Source organism: Colobus angolensis, unplaced genomic scaffold (genome assembly GCF_000951035.1).
Source record: "Colobus angolensis palliatus isolate OR3802 unplaced genomic scaffold, Cang.pa_1.0 Scaffold8, whole genome shotgun sequence".
Taxonomy (NCBI): Eukaryota; Metazoa; Chordata; class Mammalia; order Primates; family Cercopithecidae; genus Colobus; species Colobus angolensis.
This window is the reverse complement of record NW_012121820.1, coordinates 18,135,415-18,153,416: the sequence shown is the minus strand read 5'-3', so window position 1 is coordinate 18,153,416 and position 18,002 is coordinate 18,135,415. Positions and strand designations below refer to the sequence as shown.

The following is an 18,002-nucleotide window of genomic DNA, read 5'->3' as shown; positions in this document are numbered from 1 at the left end:
GGCTCACACTCGTAGTCCCAGTACTTTGAGAGACTGAAACAGAAAGATCTCTTGAGCCCAGGAGTTCAAGACCAGCCTGAGCAACAGAGTGAGACACCTTTCACACGTGTACACATGAAAGAAAACTAAACATAAAGCAAAGGAAAACTAGGTCTCAAACAATAAAAAAAAAAAAAAAAAAAGAAGGGGTAAGAAAGAAAAGAAACAATATAAAGCACTTCTGTTACCCACAGAATTTTCTCATGTCCCTTTGTAATCAGCCTCTCCTGGCACCTTCAGCTCCTGTCACCCACTGATCTGTCCTTTGTCTATACAGTTTTGCCTTTTCCATACTGTGTTATAATGGAATTATGCAGTACATAGCCTTTTGGATTTGGCTTCTTAAACTTAGCATAATGCATTTGAAACTCACCCATGGCCGGGCACGGTGGCTCAAGCCTGTAATCCCAGCACTTTGGGAGGCCGAGATGGGTGGATCACGAGGTCAGGAGATCGAGACCATCCTGGCTAACACGGTGAAACCCCGTCTCTACTAAAAATACAAAAAACTAGCCAGGCGAGGTGGCGGGCGCCTGTAGTCCCAGCTACTCGGGAGGCTGAGGCAGGAGAATGGCGTGAACCCGGGAGGCGGAGCTTGCAGTGAGCTGAGATCTGGCCACCACACTCCAGCCTGGGCGACAGAGCAAGACTCCGTCTCAAAAAAAAAAAAAAAAACTCACCCATATGTTTGCATGAGCAAAATACTTGCTCATGCAAGGTTGCTTTTAGAACCAAGTAGTAAGTATTCCATTGGATGGATATACCACAGCTTATCTGTTTACGTGTTCAAAGATTGTTTCCAGTTTTGGGTTAATATGAATAAACATTTGTATATAGGTTTTTGTGAGAATATAAGTTATCATTTCTCTTGGATAAATACCAGTGAGTTGGATTGCTGGGTCATATAAGTGTATGTTTAACCATGTGAAAAACTGCCAAACTTTTTCAGAGTTGCTGTACCATTTTGCATTTCCACCAGCAATGTATGAGAATTCCAGTTGCTCTGCATTGTTGCCAGCACTTGGTGGGATTCTTTTTTTTCTCCCTCCTTTTTAAAAAATTAATTGTTTTAAAAAATTGAAATTGAAATATGGTTTACATATTATAAAATTCACCCTTTTAGGATGGGTGCAGTGGCTTATGCCTGTAATCGCAGCACTTTGGGAGGCTGAGGCAGTCAGATCACGAGGTCAAGAGATCAAGATCATCCTGGCCAACATGGTGAAACCCCATCTCTACTAAAAATACAACAATTAGCCGGGCATGGTGGCACTTGCCTGTAGTCCCAGCTACTGGGGAGGCTGAGGCAGGAGAATCGCTTGAACCCAGGAGGCAGAGGTTGCAGTGAGTCAAGATCGCGCCATTGCACTCCAACCTGGTGACAGAGTGAGACTCCGTCTCAAAAAAAAAAAAAAAAATTAACATTTCAAAGCATACAATTCAATAATTCAATGGTTTTCAGTGTATTTACAAAGTTGTACAATCGTGACCACTATCTAATTCCAGAATTCTCATTATCCCAAAAACAAACCTCATATATATTAGCAGTCAGACCCTATTTCCTCCCTATCCTTCCCAGCCCTAGGCAAACACGAATTTACTTTCCCTCTCTATATATGCCTGTTCTGGACATTTCATAGATATGGAGTCATACAGTAGGTGACTAGCTTCCTTCACTTAGGATGCTATTTTCAAGATTCATCTATGTTGTAGAACATATCATTACTTTATTCCTTTTTGTGGATGAATAATTCCATTATATGAATATGCCATATTTTGTTTTTCCATTCATCGGTTGATGGGTATTTACAATGTTTCCTCTTTTTTGGGTATTATGAGTACACATTAGTGTATAAGCTTTTTTGTGGACATATGATTTTACATCATATGTGTATATACCTAAGACAGAATTGTTGGATCCTATGGTAATTCTGTTTAACCTTTTGAGGAACTGCTAAATTGCTTTTTGTAGTAGCTGCACCATTTTACACTCCAACCAGTAATGGGAATCCTGTTTGTTTGTATTTTGAAGAGATGGGAGTCTTGGTATTTGCCCAGACTGGACTCCAACTCCTGGGCTCAAGTGATTGTCCTGCTTCAGGCCTCCTGGGTAGTTGGGACTGCAGGTGCATACCACTGTGCCCAGCTATTTTTTACATTCAATAAGAAGTAAAATTAATCAGCTGATACTGAGATCAGGATGAGAAGGGCTTAGGTTTGAGGAAAGAAGATAAGGTATGAAATATTTAGGAGTTTGCACACCCTCCTCAGGCTCCGCTCTACTCAGTAGCTAATGATAGGCCTCAAACTCCTGGTCTCAAGTTATCCTCCTGCCTTGGCCTCCCAAAGCATTGGGGTTACAGATGTAAGCTGCCATGCCTGGCTAAAAACTTTTTTGAAATTAATTTTCCTAGCTTCTTACAAGTGTAGGACATTGAATTAAGAAGAGTGCAAAATTGCTACTCTACAATTAGGTTAATTATTTTTAGAGAGGGGGTCTTGCTTTGTTGCCCAGGCTGGAGAACAGTGGCTATTTACGAGTGCAATGAAAGCACACTATAGCCTTCAATTCTTTGGCTCAAGGAGCTCTCTTGCCTCAGCCTCCTGTGTAGTTGGGACTATAGGCATGCACTATAGCACCCAGTTCTTGCACTTTTATTTTAAAAATATTTTTTGTTGAGTTTTAATTTATAGTAGAGTGTATAAATCTTTTTTTTTTTTTTTTTTGAGATGGAGTCTCGCTCTGTCGCCCAGGCTGGAGTGCAGTGGCGCCATCTCGGCTCACTGCAAGCTCCGCCTCCCAGGTTCACGCTATTCTCCTGCCTCAGCCTCCCAAGTAGCTGGAACCACAGATGCCCACCACCACGCCCAGCTAATTTTTTTTTGTAGTTTTAGTAGAGACGGGGTTTCACTGTGTTAGCCAGGATAGTCTTGATCTCCTGACCTCGTGATCCGCCCACCTGGACCTCCCCAAATGCTGGGATTACAGGTGTGAGCCACTGCGCCCGGCCAAGTGTATAAATCTTAAGTGTGTAGCTTGATGAACTTTTACACGTGTATACACTTCTGTAACCACCACCCAAATCAAGAACATGGACCCTTATGGGTGCTCAAGAAGCTTTTTTGTCCCTCTCCTACCCCCAAAGACAATTACTATTTAATTCCTGTTTACAGATATGCATTTTATGTATGTATGTATGTATGTATGTATGTATGTTTGTATGTATGCTTGAGACAGACTTTTGCTCTTGTCCCTCAGGCTGGATGACAGTGGCACGATCTTGGCTCACTGCAACCTCCGCCTCCTGGGTTCAAGTGATTCTCCTGTCTCAGCCTCCTGAGTAGCTGGGATTACAGGTGCCCGCCACCACACTTGACTAATTTTTGTATTTTTAGTAGAGATGGGGTTTCGCCATGTTGGCCAGGCTGGTCTCGAACTCTTGACCGCAGGTGATCCGCCTGCCTCAGCCTTCCAAAGTGCTGGGACTACAGGCGTGAGCCACTGCACCTGGCCTAGACATGCATTTAAAGTGAGACCCATCAGCATGTTGAGTGTTTTCTCTAGCCACATTTAGCTGTCTGGGTACAGAAATGGAGAATGTGGAGTCTGAAATAACCAGGGTTGGGTGGCAGTTATGATGAGGAAGACAGTCGCCAGTAATTTGAGGGCATATGCAAGGAAGTGAAATTAAAGAATAAGAAGATTTCCAGGAAGAGAGTGGCAGGGGAAGAAAGCAGAAGGAATAACATCAGCAAAAATATTTAGGGCTTGAAAGAACTCGGTGTGTTCTGAGAATCCAGAGAGATAACAGGAGTGGTGGGAGATTGAACTAATGAGTGAGAATTTAAGCAGGGGAGAGACATGTTTTGATCCTTCTTAGTAACAGAAAAGTAGCAGTGTTCATTTTGTCATAAGATATTTGCTGAGTGGCTCTGTGTCAGGCATTCTGCTGGGTTCTGATAGAGGGGGTTTAGGGGTCATTTGTATATACTGACTGTTCAGTTGTTGCTGGTAAGAAATGATTGAGATAGAGAGGAAAGATGCATTTAAGACCTTTTATCAGATGTTGATTAATGGAAGTGGTGAAGGGGTAGGGAAAGAGTTAAGGCATTCAAAACAGCAGTTTTTCTGCAGTTTAATAATCAGTCTTTTGTTTTTTACTAAATATATCTTCCATCCCCATCTCCTCTCCAGCAAAGGCTGGTGATGGCTTAAAATGTTACTTTTGTGCATAGAAGTATTTTGCTTCCGGTGTGTGCCCTGGGCCAGGAATAGAGGCAAGCTCTGATTTTTTTTTTTTTTTTGAGACAGAGTTTCGCTCTTGTCGCCCAGGCGGGAGTGCAATGGTACGATTTTGGCTCACCGCAACCTCTGCCTCCTGGGTTCAAGCGATTCTCCTGCCTCAGCCTCCCAAGTAACTGGAATTACAGGCATGTACTGTGTCTGGGTAATTTTCTGATTCTTGAAGTAAAATGAGTGCTGTATGTCTGCAGACACACTGTTTATATAGCAAAGAATCTGGAAGCAGTCTGAATGCTCAACCTTTGGGGGAAAGTTTAGTCAAATTCTGGGCTAGCCACCAGTTAGGTAGACTATTAGGTGGCTAAGACAAAAGACACCCATGTGGATGTGGTCACTACAGGAATGTTTACATGTGGAGTCCAGTTAAGAGCAGAAGGCTCGTAGTCGGGCGCGGTGGCTCACGCCTGTAATCCCAGCACTGTGGGAGGCTGAGGCGGGCGGTTCATGAGGTCAGGAGATTGAGACCATCCTGGCTAACACGGTGAAACCCCGTCTCTATTAAAAATACAAAAAATTAGCCAGGCGTGGTGGTGGGCACCTGTAGTCCAGCTACTTGGGAGGCTGAGGCAGGAGAATGGCGTGAACCTGGGAGGTGGAGCTTGCAGTGAGCCGAGATCACGCCACTGCACTCCAGACTGGGCGACAGAGCTAGACTCTGTCTCAGAAGAAAGAGCAGAAGGTTCTTCACTGGGTTTAGAGTTAGATGTAGATATTGATCTTGACTGTGCTTCTTCCTAGTCACTCTCTTTGAGGCTCCATTTCCACAAATGTAAAAAGGGGGCAGTAATAATAATGACTCCTTAAGTCTTTATGGCATAATCAAGTGAGAACAGAGTCTCGCTCTTGTTGCCCAGGCTGGAGTGCAATGGCATGATCTCGGCCCACCGCAACCTCCACCTCCTAGGTTCAAGCAATTCTCCTGCCTAGACTCCCGAGTAGCTGGGATTACAGGCATGCGCCACCACGCCCGGCTAATTTTGTATTTTTAGTAGAGACGGGGTTTCTCCATGTTTGTCAGGCTGGTCTCAAACTCCAGGCTTCAGGTGATCCGCCCGCCTCGGCCTCTCAAAGTGCTGGGATTACAGGCGTGAGCCACTGCACCCAACCTCATTAGTTATTAATAGCTATGTGGATGAACGCTGATGAGTTGTAGTGGGAATTCAGAAGGAAATTGTCATCCTTTCTGTTTTTTTCTCCCCTGCCCTATGATGTTTCTTTAGTTAGTATTTCTGGTATGTAGCGGGGAACAAAACAGATTCCTGCCAAGCACTGTCTGGCTGCTCTAGTTTAAGCACCTGCACGGTGTGTAGTATAAGGCAGCTTAATTTTACACAGATTCAGCAAGACTCTGAGCGGCAAGCCTTCCTGAGGCTTAAGGTCGTATAGTGCAGGCATGTCAACACTGTTTCCCTGAATTAGACCTGCACTGTTCTCTGCTTCTGGTCATGCACATGGGGTCATGCCACCAGTGGCAGTGCTTTACTGTCTTACAGCCCTCTCCTTCCCTTGGTGGAGCCCTAGGACATATTGGCTTATCTTGTAGCTTAGAGCAGTGTTTCTCAAACCTGAAAACATGAGGACTGGCACCTCTAACCTGTAAACTATTGATAGACTCCATTTCTAGACACCAAAGCAGTGTAGCAAAATGCTACTTTGTTAGCTACTTAGTGCTGTGTAACACATTTTCTCAACATTTAGTTGGTGGCCTAAAACAATAAACATTTATTATTCTCTAGGTGTCTGTGGGCCAGAAATTCAGGAGCGGTGTAATGGGGGGTCAGGGGGGCTTCTGGCCCAGGGTCTCATAAAGGCTGCATCCAAGGGGGCTCACTCACAAGGCTGGCAAGTTGATGCTGGTTCCTGACAGGTGGCTTCAGTTCCTTGTCATGTGAACCTCCCCATAGACATCTAGAATGTTCTCATGATGTAGCACTTGACTTACCCTAGAACAGGGAATCTGAGAGAGTGTGAGGTAGAAGCAGCAGTGCTTTGTGTATATATGCTTGTGGTAAAAATACGTATAACATAAGATTTAGTATTTTAATCATTTTTAGGTGTACAGTACAGTTCTGTAGCATTAAATACATTCACACTGTTCTGCAACCATTACCACCATCCTTCTCCAAAACATTTTCTTTCTTTCTTTCTTTTTTTCTTTCTTTTTTTGGTGACAGGTTCTCACTCTGTTGCCAGGCTGCAGTGCAGTGGTGTGATCTCGGCTCACTGCAACTTCTGCCTCCCAGCGAAGTTGCCTCAGCCTCCTGAGTAGCTGGGATTATAGGCTTGTGCCACCACACCTGGCTAATTTTTGTATTTTTAGTAAAGATGATGTTTCACCGTGTTGGCCATGGCTGGTCTCAAACTTCTGACCTCAGGTGATCTGCCGGCCTCAGCCTCCCAAAGTGCTGGGATTACAGGCATGAGCCACTGAGCCCAACCTAAAATTTTTCATAGTGAGAGAAAGTCTCACTATGTTATGTTGGTCTCAGACTCCTGGCCTTAGCCATGCACCATGGCTCATGCCTATAATCCCAGCACTTTGGGAGGCTGAGGCAGGCATATTGCATGAGCCCAGGAGTTTGAGACCAGCCTGGGTAACATGGTGAAACCCTGTCTCTCCTGACCTCAAGCAGTCTTCCTCCCTTGGCCTCTCAAAGTATTGGGATTACAGGTGTGAGCCACCATGCCCAGCCCAAGATTTTTTCTTTTTTTCTTTTTTTTTTTTGAGACAGAGTCTCGCTCTGTCACCTAGGCTGGAGTGCAGTGGCGTGATCTCAGCTCACTGCAACCTCCGCCTCCTGGGTTCAAGCAATTCTCCTGCCTCAGCCTCCCGAGTAGCTGGGACTACAGGCGCACGCTGCCATGCCCGGCTAACTTTTTGTGTTTTAATAGAGACGGAGTTTCACTGTGTTGCCCAGGCTGGTCTCGAACTCCCAAGTTCAGGCAGTCCACCTGCCTCCGCCTCCCAGAATGCTGGGATTACAGGTGTGAGCCACCGTGCCTGGCCCAATTTTTTCATCTCTCCAAACTGAAGCCCTGTATCTATTAATCAACAACTGCCCCCTCCCTTTTCCCCTTAGCTCCTGGTAACCTCTATTCTGCTTTCATTAATCTGGCTGCTCTAGATAGCTCATATGAATGGAATCATGCAGCATTTGTCCTTCAAATGGCTTATTTCACTTAGCATAAGTCCTCAAGGTTCATCTGTGTTGTAGCATGTATTAGAGTTTTATTCCTTTTTAAGGGTGAATACTATTCCATTGTATGGATATACCACATTTTATCTATTCATATGTTAGACACTTGGGTGGCTTTTTGACTATTGGGATGTCTTTTGACTATTGTGAATAATGCTGTGTGGATTCTGGAGTACAGACATCTGTTTGAGTCCTTATGTTCAGTGTTTTTGGATATATACCCAGAAGTGGAATGGCTGCATTGCTTTTTTTCTTTTTCACATCAACTTTGTAGTTAGATAATCTATCACTTTATTAATTCAAAAGATTGCTTTTTTTTTCCTTTGCCTTCCACTTTATTTTAAGTTCTGGGTTACATGTGTGAGATTTGCAGGTTTGTTACATAGGTAAATGTGTGCCATGGTAGTTTGCTGCACATATCATCCCATCACCTAGGTAGTAAGCCCAGCATCCATTAGCTCTTCTTCCTGATATTCTCTCTCCCCCGTCCTGCTGCAGTGCTTTTTATAACCCAGCTTTGGAAGTCCCACACTATCACTTTTGCCACATTCTGCTTGTTAGAAATGAGGCCATATTCAAGGATAAAACAATTAAAACCTACCTTTTGAAGGAATGAGTGCCAAATTTACGGACATGTAAAGTTGTCCCAGCTACTATTTGGGAGTGATTTTATAATGCCAGGTTAGTTACAAATATACACACTAAAGTTATTCCCTCCCTCCCTCCCTCCCTTCCTTCCTCCCTCCCTCCCTCCGTTCCTTCCTTCCCATTTATTTATTTTGGGTCTCACTGTATCACCCAGGGTGGAGTTCAGTAGTGTGATCATGGCTCACCACAGCCTCAACCTTCTGGGCTCCAGTGATCCTCTCACCTCAGCTTCTTGAGTATCTGGGACTACAGGCGTGCATCACCACATCCGGCTAAGTAAAAATTCTTTTTTTGTCCAGAGAGATGGGGTCTCCCTATGTTTGCCATGCTGATCTCAAACTCCTGGGCTCAGGGGATGCTCCTCCTTCAGCCCCCCAAACTGCTGGGATTATAGGCATAAGCTATTGTGCTGGGCTGATTAAATTTTTTTAAAAATAAGGTCTCACTCTCTTGCCCAGGCTGGAGTGCAGTGGTGTTGTGATCATAGCTCACTGCAGCCTTGCACTCCTGGGCTCAAGTGATTCCCCAACTCCAGCCTCTTAAGTAGCTAGGACTACAGGCCTGGCTAATTTTAAAATATATTTTTGTAGAGACAGGGTCTTCCTCTGTTGCCCAGGCTGGTCTTGAACTCCTGGCCTCCTGCCTTGGTCTCGGAAAGCACTGGGATTACAAGAATGGGCCACTGCGTCCAGCCTCACACACTAAAATTTTCTAGTAGTTCTTGATTATATGGTGGTTTTCTGGCATCTCAACGTTCTTCATGTCATTGCCTACTGGTAACCCATTTGTGGTACCTCAGCTAGGAAGCTTTGATAAAGAGGGTCCAGATTACTGAAAAGCACAATATAATATTCTTCATTCCTCATGGAGACCTTGTGGACCAGCAGCTCTGTGTTCACCAACACGCAGTTGGTGTGTTGGTTGCCACGTGTGGACTGCTCTTGGCAAACCTTCATTTAGGGCTCAGCAGTCCATCCATAAGATCCTCCATGGCCCCTCAAACGGAGTTGTTGTTTCCTCCATCCCCTTGAATTTCCTTGTCCTCTTTTTTGCTTTCTTTCCTCTGTACTGTGCTGGTTTACTCCTATTACATCCTCTCCCAGAAACTCTCCCCAGCTTCACTGCCTCCTTGATCAGCTGGAAAATGCCTACTCATCTTTCAGAATGGAGATCGAGTGTCTCCTTTTCCCCAGGGTTGTCTTGGGCCCTCCTCTCACTTGATCCCCTTCCTCTCCCTGTCCCCTTTTGCTCCTCTGTATCTTACTCTACCTTAAGGAGTTGTCTGTTGTTGCACCTGGTATACTTTATTACACTTATCTGTACCTATAGACATACTTATATACTTTTATTCCCCCAGATGATACTGTAGTGATTAAGAGACACATGCCTCTAGCAGTGCCTGTTGTCTCTTGGGGAAGCAGGCCATAAACACAAACAAATGAAATAATAATGGATTGGGGTAAATGCTATGAAGTAAACATGTAGAAAACTGACACAGACTGGAAGGAAATGGGGGCTACTTGAGGTAGGTAGTCAGAGATTCTGAGGCTATAGGAGGATAAGGATGTTCCCTGGGAAGAGTGGGCAGGGGTTGTTGTTTCAGGTAAAGGGAGTATACTTGGTATGGGAAGGTGTGTGGTGTGTCTGAGGATTGAAAGTCTACTGTGTCTTGTAACTTAGGGCCTGTCATCCTCTGCCAGTTGCTGTGATCACACATCTTAATAGATTTGGTTCTGGCCAGACGTGGTGGCTCATGCCTGTAATCTCAGCACTTTGGGAGGCCGAGGCGGGTGGATCACGAGGTCAGGAGTTCGAGACCAGCCTGGCCAATATAGTGAAACCCTGTCTCTACTAAAAATACAAAAAATGTTAGCTAGGCGTGGTGGTAGGCACCTGTCTCAAGTAGTCCCAGCTACTTGGGAGGCTGAGGCAGGAGAAACACTTGAACCCGGGAGGTGGAGGTTGTGGTGAGCTGAGATTGCACCACTGTACTCCAGCCTGGGTAACAGAGTGAGACTCCGTCTCAAAAAAAAAAAAAAAATTTTGGTTCTGTATTTCTAAACCCTAGTATACTTCCTGGCCCAGAGTAGGTACTCAGAAAATGTTTATGGAATTATCGTTTAATGAATTTTTCTTCTGCTGATTTATGTTCATTCTCCTTGTCCTTTTCCATTTGACATTGGCTATACTGGTCTTCTGTGGCTTCTTGGTTAGCTTAGTGACTAGTTATATCACTTGCTTAAATTAAGCTCATTATGGTAACCTTGTTTATTACGAAGTTTTGCTTATCTGTCCTTTCCAAGTTGAATTTTAGATAAGAGTTTTTGATACTTTTTGGCCTTTGGAAAACAGTTTTGTGGCTGATTTTGTCATGGTGACCACCATGTGCATATATCCCCTCCAAATTAACAGTTCCCATGCTGGGGTATGTTTGTCCTCCTGACATCTACAACATGGATATCATTGGTTTATTTTGATGATTCATCTTGGTTTGTTTATATATTCCTATTGCTGTTTTGTGGCTCCAAATCTTTTTAAAAAGTACATCTGGTGAACCTTTATTGAATGTCTAATATATGCAGGATACCCTGCAGATTCAGACTCGATCTCTGAAGGTTTGATCCAAAGGCTAAGTCTTCTCTGAAACCTTTCCCAACCCTCTAGTTAGAAAAAAATGGGACTCTGATGAAAAAGTTTATTGTGGGCTCTAGAATGAAGAGTTTAAAAAAAATAAAAAAATAGTCCCGGTTCAGTGGCTCACGCCTGTAATCCCAGCACTTGGGAGGCTGAGGCGGGCAGATCACGAAGTCAGGAGTTCAAGATCAGCCTGGCCAACATGCAAAAAGATCAGAAACACTCTGGATCTCAGGAAGAAAGGAGAGAAAAAGAAACAGTTGGCCAGGCGCAGTGTCTCATACCTGTAATCCCAGCACTTTGGGAGGCCGAGGCGGGCAGATCACCCAAGGTTGGAAGTTCGAGACTAGCCTGACCAACATGGAGAAACCCCCATCTCTACTAAAAATGCAAAATTAGCTGGGTGTGGTGGCACATGCCTGTAATCCCAGCTACTCAGGAGGCTGAGGCAGGAGACTTGCTTGAATCCGCGGGGCAGAGGTTGCAGTGAGCCGAGATCGCACCACTGCACTCTCCAGCCTGGGTGACAGAGTGAGACTCCGTCTCAAAAAAAAAACAAAAATAAAAATAAAAATAAAAAGAGGGGAGGGTTTATTCAAGTGCTTTAGAAGGGGGCAGTGAAGAGCAGCAGAAACCCAGAATGTCATGGAGGAGAGATAATGCCTCTCTTTCCTCTAGTCCTGGTTATGGGATATAGGCAGCCTGGTTCATTCTAGAGCTATGCTTCTTTTTTTGTTTGTTTGTTTTTTGTTTTTTTTAGATGGAGTTTCGCTCTTGTTGCCTAGGCTGGAGTGCAATGTTGTAATCTCGGCTCACCACAACCTCCACCTCCCGGGTAAAGTGATTCTCCTGCCTCAGCCTCTCAAGTAGCTGGGATTACAGGCATGTGCCACCACACCCAGCTAATTTTGTATTTTTAGTAGAGATGGGGGTTTCTCCATGTTGGTCAGGCTGGTCTCGAACTTCCAACCTTGGGTGATCTGCCCTCCTTGGCCTCCCAAAGTGCTGGGATTACAGGTATGAGCCACTGCACCTGGCCAGCTATGCTTCTTTTTCTCTCCTTTCTTCCTGAGATCCAGAGTGTTCCTGATCTTTTTGCTTGTGGAGAGGAATGGGAAATCCCATGGGCTTACCAAATTTCTCTTTGGGCTCTTGCCACCCTAGGGGCTCTGATGATTGGTCATCTATTCTGTGTCTCCAGGACCTAGCAGTTTGTTTGTCTCATAATACAAACTCAGGAGTGTTTGTTGAATAATGAAGTTCATAGGGCATAGTTCCTGCCCTGTAAAGTGCTTAGCAGCCTTGTGTTTGTATTAGCCATTTAAAAATCTTGTTTGTGACTTGAGTTTGAAACATTTTTGTTGACTCTTGAGCTCCTTCTTCCAAGGAAAACTATTGATTTTTGAACATTTAAGTGGTACCTGATTATCATTTCAAACTCTCTTATCAGTGTAGGAAAAATGGACTCAAATTGACTCAAGAAGAGGTAGGAGGCTGGGTGCGATGGGTCATGCCTGTAATCCCAGCACTTTGGGAGGCTGAGGGGGATGGATCACGAGGTAAAGAGATCGAGATCATCCTGGCCAACATGCTGAAACCCCGTCTCTATTAAAAATACAAAAATGAGCAGGGCATGGTGGTGGGCGCCTGTAATCCCAGCTACTCGGGAGGCTGAGGCAGGATAATCACTTGAACCCAGGAGGTGGTGGTTGCAGTGAGCTGAGATCGAGCTACTGCACTCCAGCCTGAGCGACAGAGCAAGATGCTGTCTCAAAAAAAAAGAAGAGGTAGGAAACTTGATCAGACTAGTGACCATAGAAGTGATGGGAAAGGTAAAGAACTACCTTCTGAGAAGGCCCTCAGATTAGGTGGTTTCATAGAAAATGAAATAAAGCATTCTAGTTTGTCTGTGATATTATCATAGCCTAATAAACTGGGCAGGAAGGGCATAATACAAGGAAACTTGGACAGATCTCATTTATAAAAGAGGTATAATTCTTGTCAATAAAATCCTGAAACACCAAGTAGAGACTTATTAAATGAATGTGCATGAAACCAAATATGATTTATTCTAGCAGAGTAATGATAACTTAAATTTAAGAAATCTATCAGTTCATTATATTTACAGAATAGAAGAGGCTGGGTGCAGTGGCTCACGCCTATAATCCCAGCACTTTGAGAAGCCGAGGCAGGTAGATCACTTGAGGTCAGGAGTTTGAGACCAGCCTGGCCAACATGATGAAACCTATCTCTACTAAAAATACAAAAAATTAGCAGGTGTGGTGGCATGCACCTGTAGTCCCAGCTACTTGGGAGGCTGAGGTGGGAGAATCACTGGAACCTGGGAGGCAGAGGTTGCAGTGAGCCGAGATCACACCACTGCACTCCAGCCCGGGCGACAGTGTGAGACTTCATCTCAAAAAAAAAAAAAGATAAAATAAAAGAGAAAAGTTTTATAATCTTCTTGACAAAGGCTGAAAATTCTAAAAATGTATTATTATTATCTGTTTTTTAGATGGGGTCTCACTCTGTCCCCAGGGTAGAGTGCAGTGGCACAATTATAGCTCACTGCAGCTTTGAACTCTTGGGCTCAAGTGATCCTCCCACCTCAGCCTTCCGAGTGGCTGGCACGCACCCCTACTCCTAGCGAATTTTTTTTAAACGTTTTTTTTTTTTAGAGATGAGGTCTTGCTGTGTTGCTCAGGCTGGTCTCAAACTCCTGGCTTCAAAGTGATCCTCTCATCTTGGCCTCTCAAAGTGCTGGGATTATAGACATGAGCCACCATATCCAGCCAATATTCTTATTTTCCTCTTCTATAACACAAAAGATGTCATAAGATACACACTATTCTGTAATTTGTTTTTGAAAAACTTAATGTGTCATGGAAATCTTTCCATATCAGTTCATAGAGTGTGTCTTCATTCTTTCTTATGGCTGTATAATATGCCATTTTGTGGGTATGCCGTAGCAGTACATAAACATAATATTCATGAAGCTATCGGTTGATGTCTTTAAAAAAGTTTTTTAAACTTTTAATTTAAAAGTATTTATTTTTGGCTGGGAGCAGTGGCTCACACCTGTAATCCTAGCACTTTCAGAGGCCAAGGCCAGCGATCACTTGAGGCCAAGAATTCGAGACCAGCCTGAGCAACATGGCAAAACCCCGTCTCTACAAAAAATACCAAAAAAGTAACTTAGCCAAGCATGGTGGTGGGAGCCAGTAGTCCCATTTACTCAGGAGGCTGAGGTGGATCACCTGAGCCTGGTAGGTCGAGGCTGCAGTGAGTGGAGATTGCACCACTGTACTCCATCCTGGGTGACAGAGTAAGACCCTGTCTCAAAAACAAAACAAAAAACAAACAAGCAAAAAACAAAACCCAAAACCCCAAAAAGTACTTAATTTTTGCTTATAAAGTAATATTTAACTAAATTTTTAAAAAAATTCACACTAAAGCAAAAATCTCTTGGCTATTCCTAATCCCTGTCCCCTCCTAAGAGCTAATTTTTGTTATTAGTTTGATTATCTGCCCCTTTCTGGCTAATATTCCCATTGATTGGAAATGTAACTCCCAGCTACAATGTTAGTTTGGAAACTAGAGTCTCATCAATGGCTCTTAGTTACACATGGAAGCTAGAAATTCTCTCTTCCTTTTTCTGTCTGTACAAATTCCATTCATATCTGTTTTGTTAACTTTGTCTCATCATCTTCAGCCTGCTTTATGGTTGTCCAAATATTTAGATTGAACCAGATAAAATTGCTATTTTGGTAGGTAAAAAGCAGTTGATTATCAGCAATTAAATGTGGTTCAACCTAATAGTTTTAAAGTCTAATCCATTTATGTGTCTAGTTCTCCTCAAGGGCAGGGGCCAGAACACATGTTTGTATAATCCCTTCCAAGACCTAGAATTGACTGGTCAGATCAAAAGCACTTAGTAAATTCCTGTTGACTGATGAAGCTAAGCTGTCCCCAAGGCAGGCAGAGTTGTGATCTACTAAGTCTTACCAGGTTGATCTCTAAGATGGTTTTGGTAGCCTCCTTCTTCTCTGAAATGTAATTGGGTCCCCACCACCATAAATGACTTGCATCTTTGTCACACTTTAGGGAAGTGGGGAGGACCACTTAATCTTTGGAAAATTTTGCCCCTTGGCTACTATTGAGCCTCTTGGAGGGGTTTGTTTAGGTCTGCAGAGAGTGGGATACGTGTGCCCAGTAAAGTTTTTTTGAATGAGGGAGAAGCTTTATATTAGTTGAGGACACAAAGACCCTTCAGAGCAAGTGGAGTTGGTGGCCTAGGAGTTCACACTTGATTCTGTGAATCCTGACTTCTGACCAGTGCATATCCAAAATAATTTAAGATTTGCCCTGAGGTTGCCAACTTTTAATTTTGCCAAATAAGTACATTTAAAATAAGTATGTAATTATGTACTTTTAATAGTTAGTATGTGTTCATGGTACAGTATTTAAAATGTCCAAAAGGATGTACAGCAAATGAAATGAGTCTCATACTTCCTCTCTAGTTGCTTAAAACTATTCAGTTCCCCTTCCAGGAGGCAAACCGGGTTACTTGATGCCCCTTCCCGAGATAGCCCACGCATTTAAAAACAGGTATGACTGTATTGGCTCGCTCCCTTCCCCCACATAAATGGTAGTGCATTCAAATACTGTTTGACATCTTGAGTTTACTCCTACATTTCTTAGAGATCTTTAAAAAGCAATACATTAAAAAAATTAAAATCAATACATAGAGCTGCCTTATTCTTTTTGAAGGTTGTGTAATATTAGGAAGGGTATTAAAAACAGTTGTTATCGTTTTAACTTAAAAGATATATTTAAATAGTAAAAGAAAGAATGCGATTTCAAGCGGGGCGTGGTGGCTCATGCTTGTAATCCCAGCAATTTGAGAGGCTGAGGCAGGAGGATACTTGAGCCCAGGTGTTCAAGACCAGCCTGGGCAACATAGTGAGACTCCACCTCTACAAAAAAAAATGACAAAAGATTAGCTGGGCCTGGTGGTATGAGCCTGCAGTCCCAGCAACTCTGGTGGCTGAGGTGAGGGATCACTTGAGGTCAGGAGTTCAAAGCTGTAGTGTGCCATGGTGGTACCACTGTACTCCAGCCTGGGCAACAGAGCGAGGCCCTGTCTCAAAAAAAAAAAAAAGTGATTTCCGTGTAAAGAAGATTTCCTGCCTTAGTCCAAGGACCCTGTGTGAGAAAACTGTTGCTAGAGATAGTAAACCATTAAAGAAAGTGGTTTAAAGCCAGGCGCAGTGGCTCACGCCTGTAATCCCAGCACTTTGGGAGGCCGAGGCAGGCGGATCATGAGGTTAGGAGATCGAGACCATCCTGGCTAACACGGTGAAACCCCGTCTTTACTAAAAATACAAAAAAATTAGCTGGGCGTGGTGGTGGGCGCCTGTGGTCCTAGCTACTTGGGAGGCTGAGGCAGGAGAATGGCGTGAACCCAGGAGGCGGAGCTTGCAGTGAGCTGAGATCAGGCCACTGCACTCCATCCTGGGCGACAGAGTGAGACTCTGTCTCAAAAAAAAAAGTGGCTTAAATAGGAATGTGTTAGGACAGATTGTGTTGTTTTAGAGAGGTTTACTAGCTTCAGGTAGGCTGAATGAATGAGAGGGTAAGAGATACATAATTGCCATATTGATATCCTTCTCCCCATTTTGCAGAAAGAAGTGGATTTAGGGAATCCTCACTTGTCTCCTACAGTTGTACTATTTCATTTGTCAGATCAGACAATTAGCCAGTCTGCTGTCAAGATGTCTTGTATTTATAGCAGCTGTCAGTTGGATTGGAGTAGGAAGACTAGTTCCAGGGCTGTTTATGTCTTTTGTTAATATTTTTGAGCAATTAAGGTACGCATAGTAGCAATTAGGAATTATGGAAAACATAGCTTTCCAGTCCTCTGTGAGGAATACACACATGAAGTGATGGGGGCCTGAACTTGAGGAGTGAAATTGGAATAGGTTGCTGAAGTCTGAGAATGTTGGAATTTAAAAACTGACAGAATACATGACCTTTGGGAAGAATAAGAAGAGTGGAATTCATTTGCTAAACATTTATTGAGTACCTAGTATGTGGAAAGTACTGTGATACATTACTAACGCCAAGCAAACTGCCTTAGAGGGTGCTAGTGTAGGGCTGAAAAGTACACAGTATACAGACACAAGAAAGCAGGCCTGTTCATTTAGGTAGCATGTGTTTATTAGGACAGCACTGTACTAGGTGCTGGATATAAGAAAGGAAGGAAATGGTACAAACCAGGTTGCAGGGAGAAAATATGGATAGAATGTAAACTTTGTCAGTCTCGAATAGCTATTTGATTAATATAAGTGTTTTCAGAGAAAAACTCCATACAATATTTTTATTTATTTTTAACCATTTATTTTTTGGAATGAGCAGTACCTTTATATAGTTGAAATAAAAAAGTATTATAAGGTATACTGCAAAAAGTCTCCCTCCTATTTTTGCCCTTCCCCGCCTCTTATCCAGATATCTCTCTTGTGTCAGGAATAAATGCTGGAAAAATAAACCAGCCTGAGTATTTTAACCACAAAAGGATTTAAGGTAGGGAATTGGGTACTACGTTGCTGGAAGGGCTGCAAGAGTGGCACTCAAGGAGGCTGCCCTTAGGGTATCATCTTGAAAGGCCCACAATTGTAGCTGTGATCTGGAGGTCAGGAAATCACTACTGGCACTGCCATCTGCACCACTGCTGCCTGATCTGCATGAAGCTGATGATTAGACATTAGGCTCTGACTATTGCAGAGCAGCAGCAGCAGCAACAACATCTGGGAGCTTGTGAGAGCTCTTAGGCCCCAGCTTGGCATACTGAATCAGAATCTTCATTTCAACAAGATACCCTGATGATTTACATGTATGTGGAAGCTTGATAGGCCTTGTGCTGGACCTGGCCACTAACCCAAGGGTTTTTACGACCTTGGCCACCAATTGTAAGGAAGTCAGGGAAATGTAGTTGTTGATTTTCCCAACTCTCAGTCTAGAAAGAAGGATAAATAGAGGTTGAAAGAAACCATCTACTGAGCTGGCCACTCTTTTCCACAAGCAACCTTTTTTTTTTTGAGACGGAGTCTCGCTTTGCCGCATCTCAGCTCACTGCAAGCTCCGCCTCCTGGGTTTACACCATTCTCTTGCCTCAGCCTCCC

The 18,002-nt window shown here is 43.6% G+C and overlaps 1 protein-coding gene across 2 annotated transcripts in view; it reads left to right on the top strand.

Moving 5' to 3' along the window:
* The window catches only part of PHF20 (PHD finger protein 20), a 203,615-nt gene that overhangs the window by 52,367 nt on the left and 133,246 nt on the right, over positions 1-18,002 (top strand). The window lies entirely within an intron of this gene.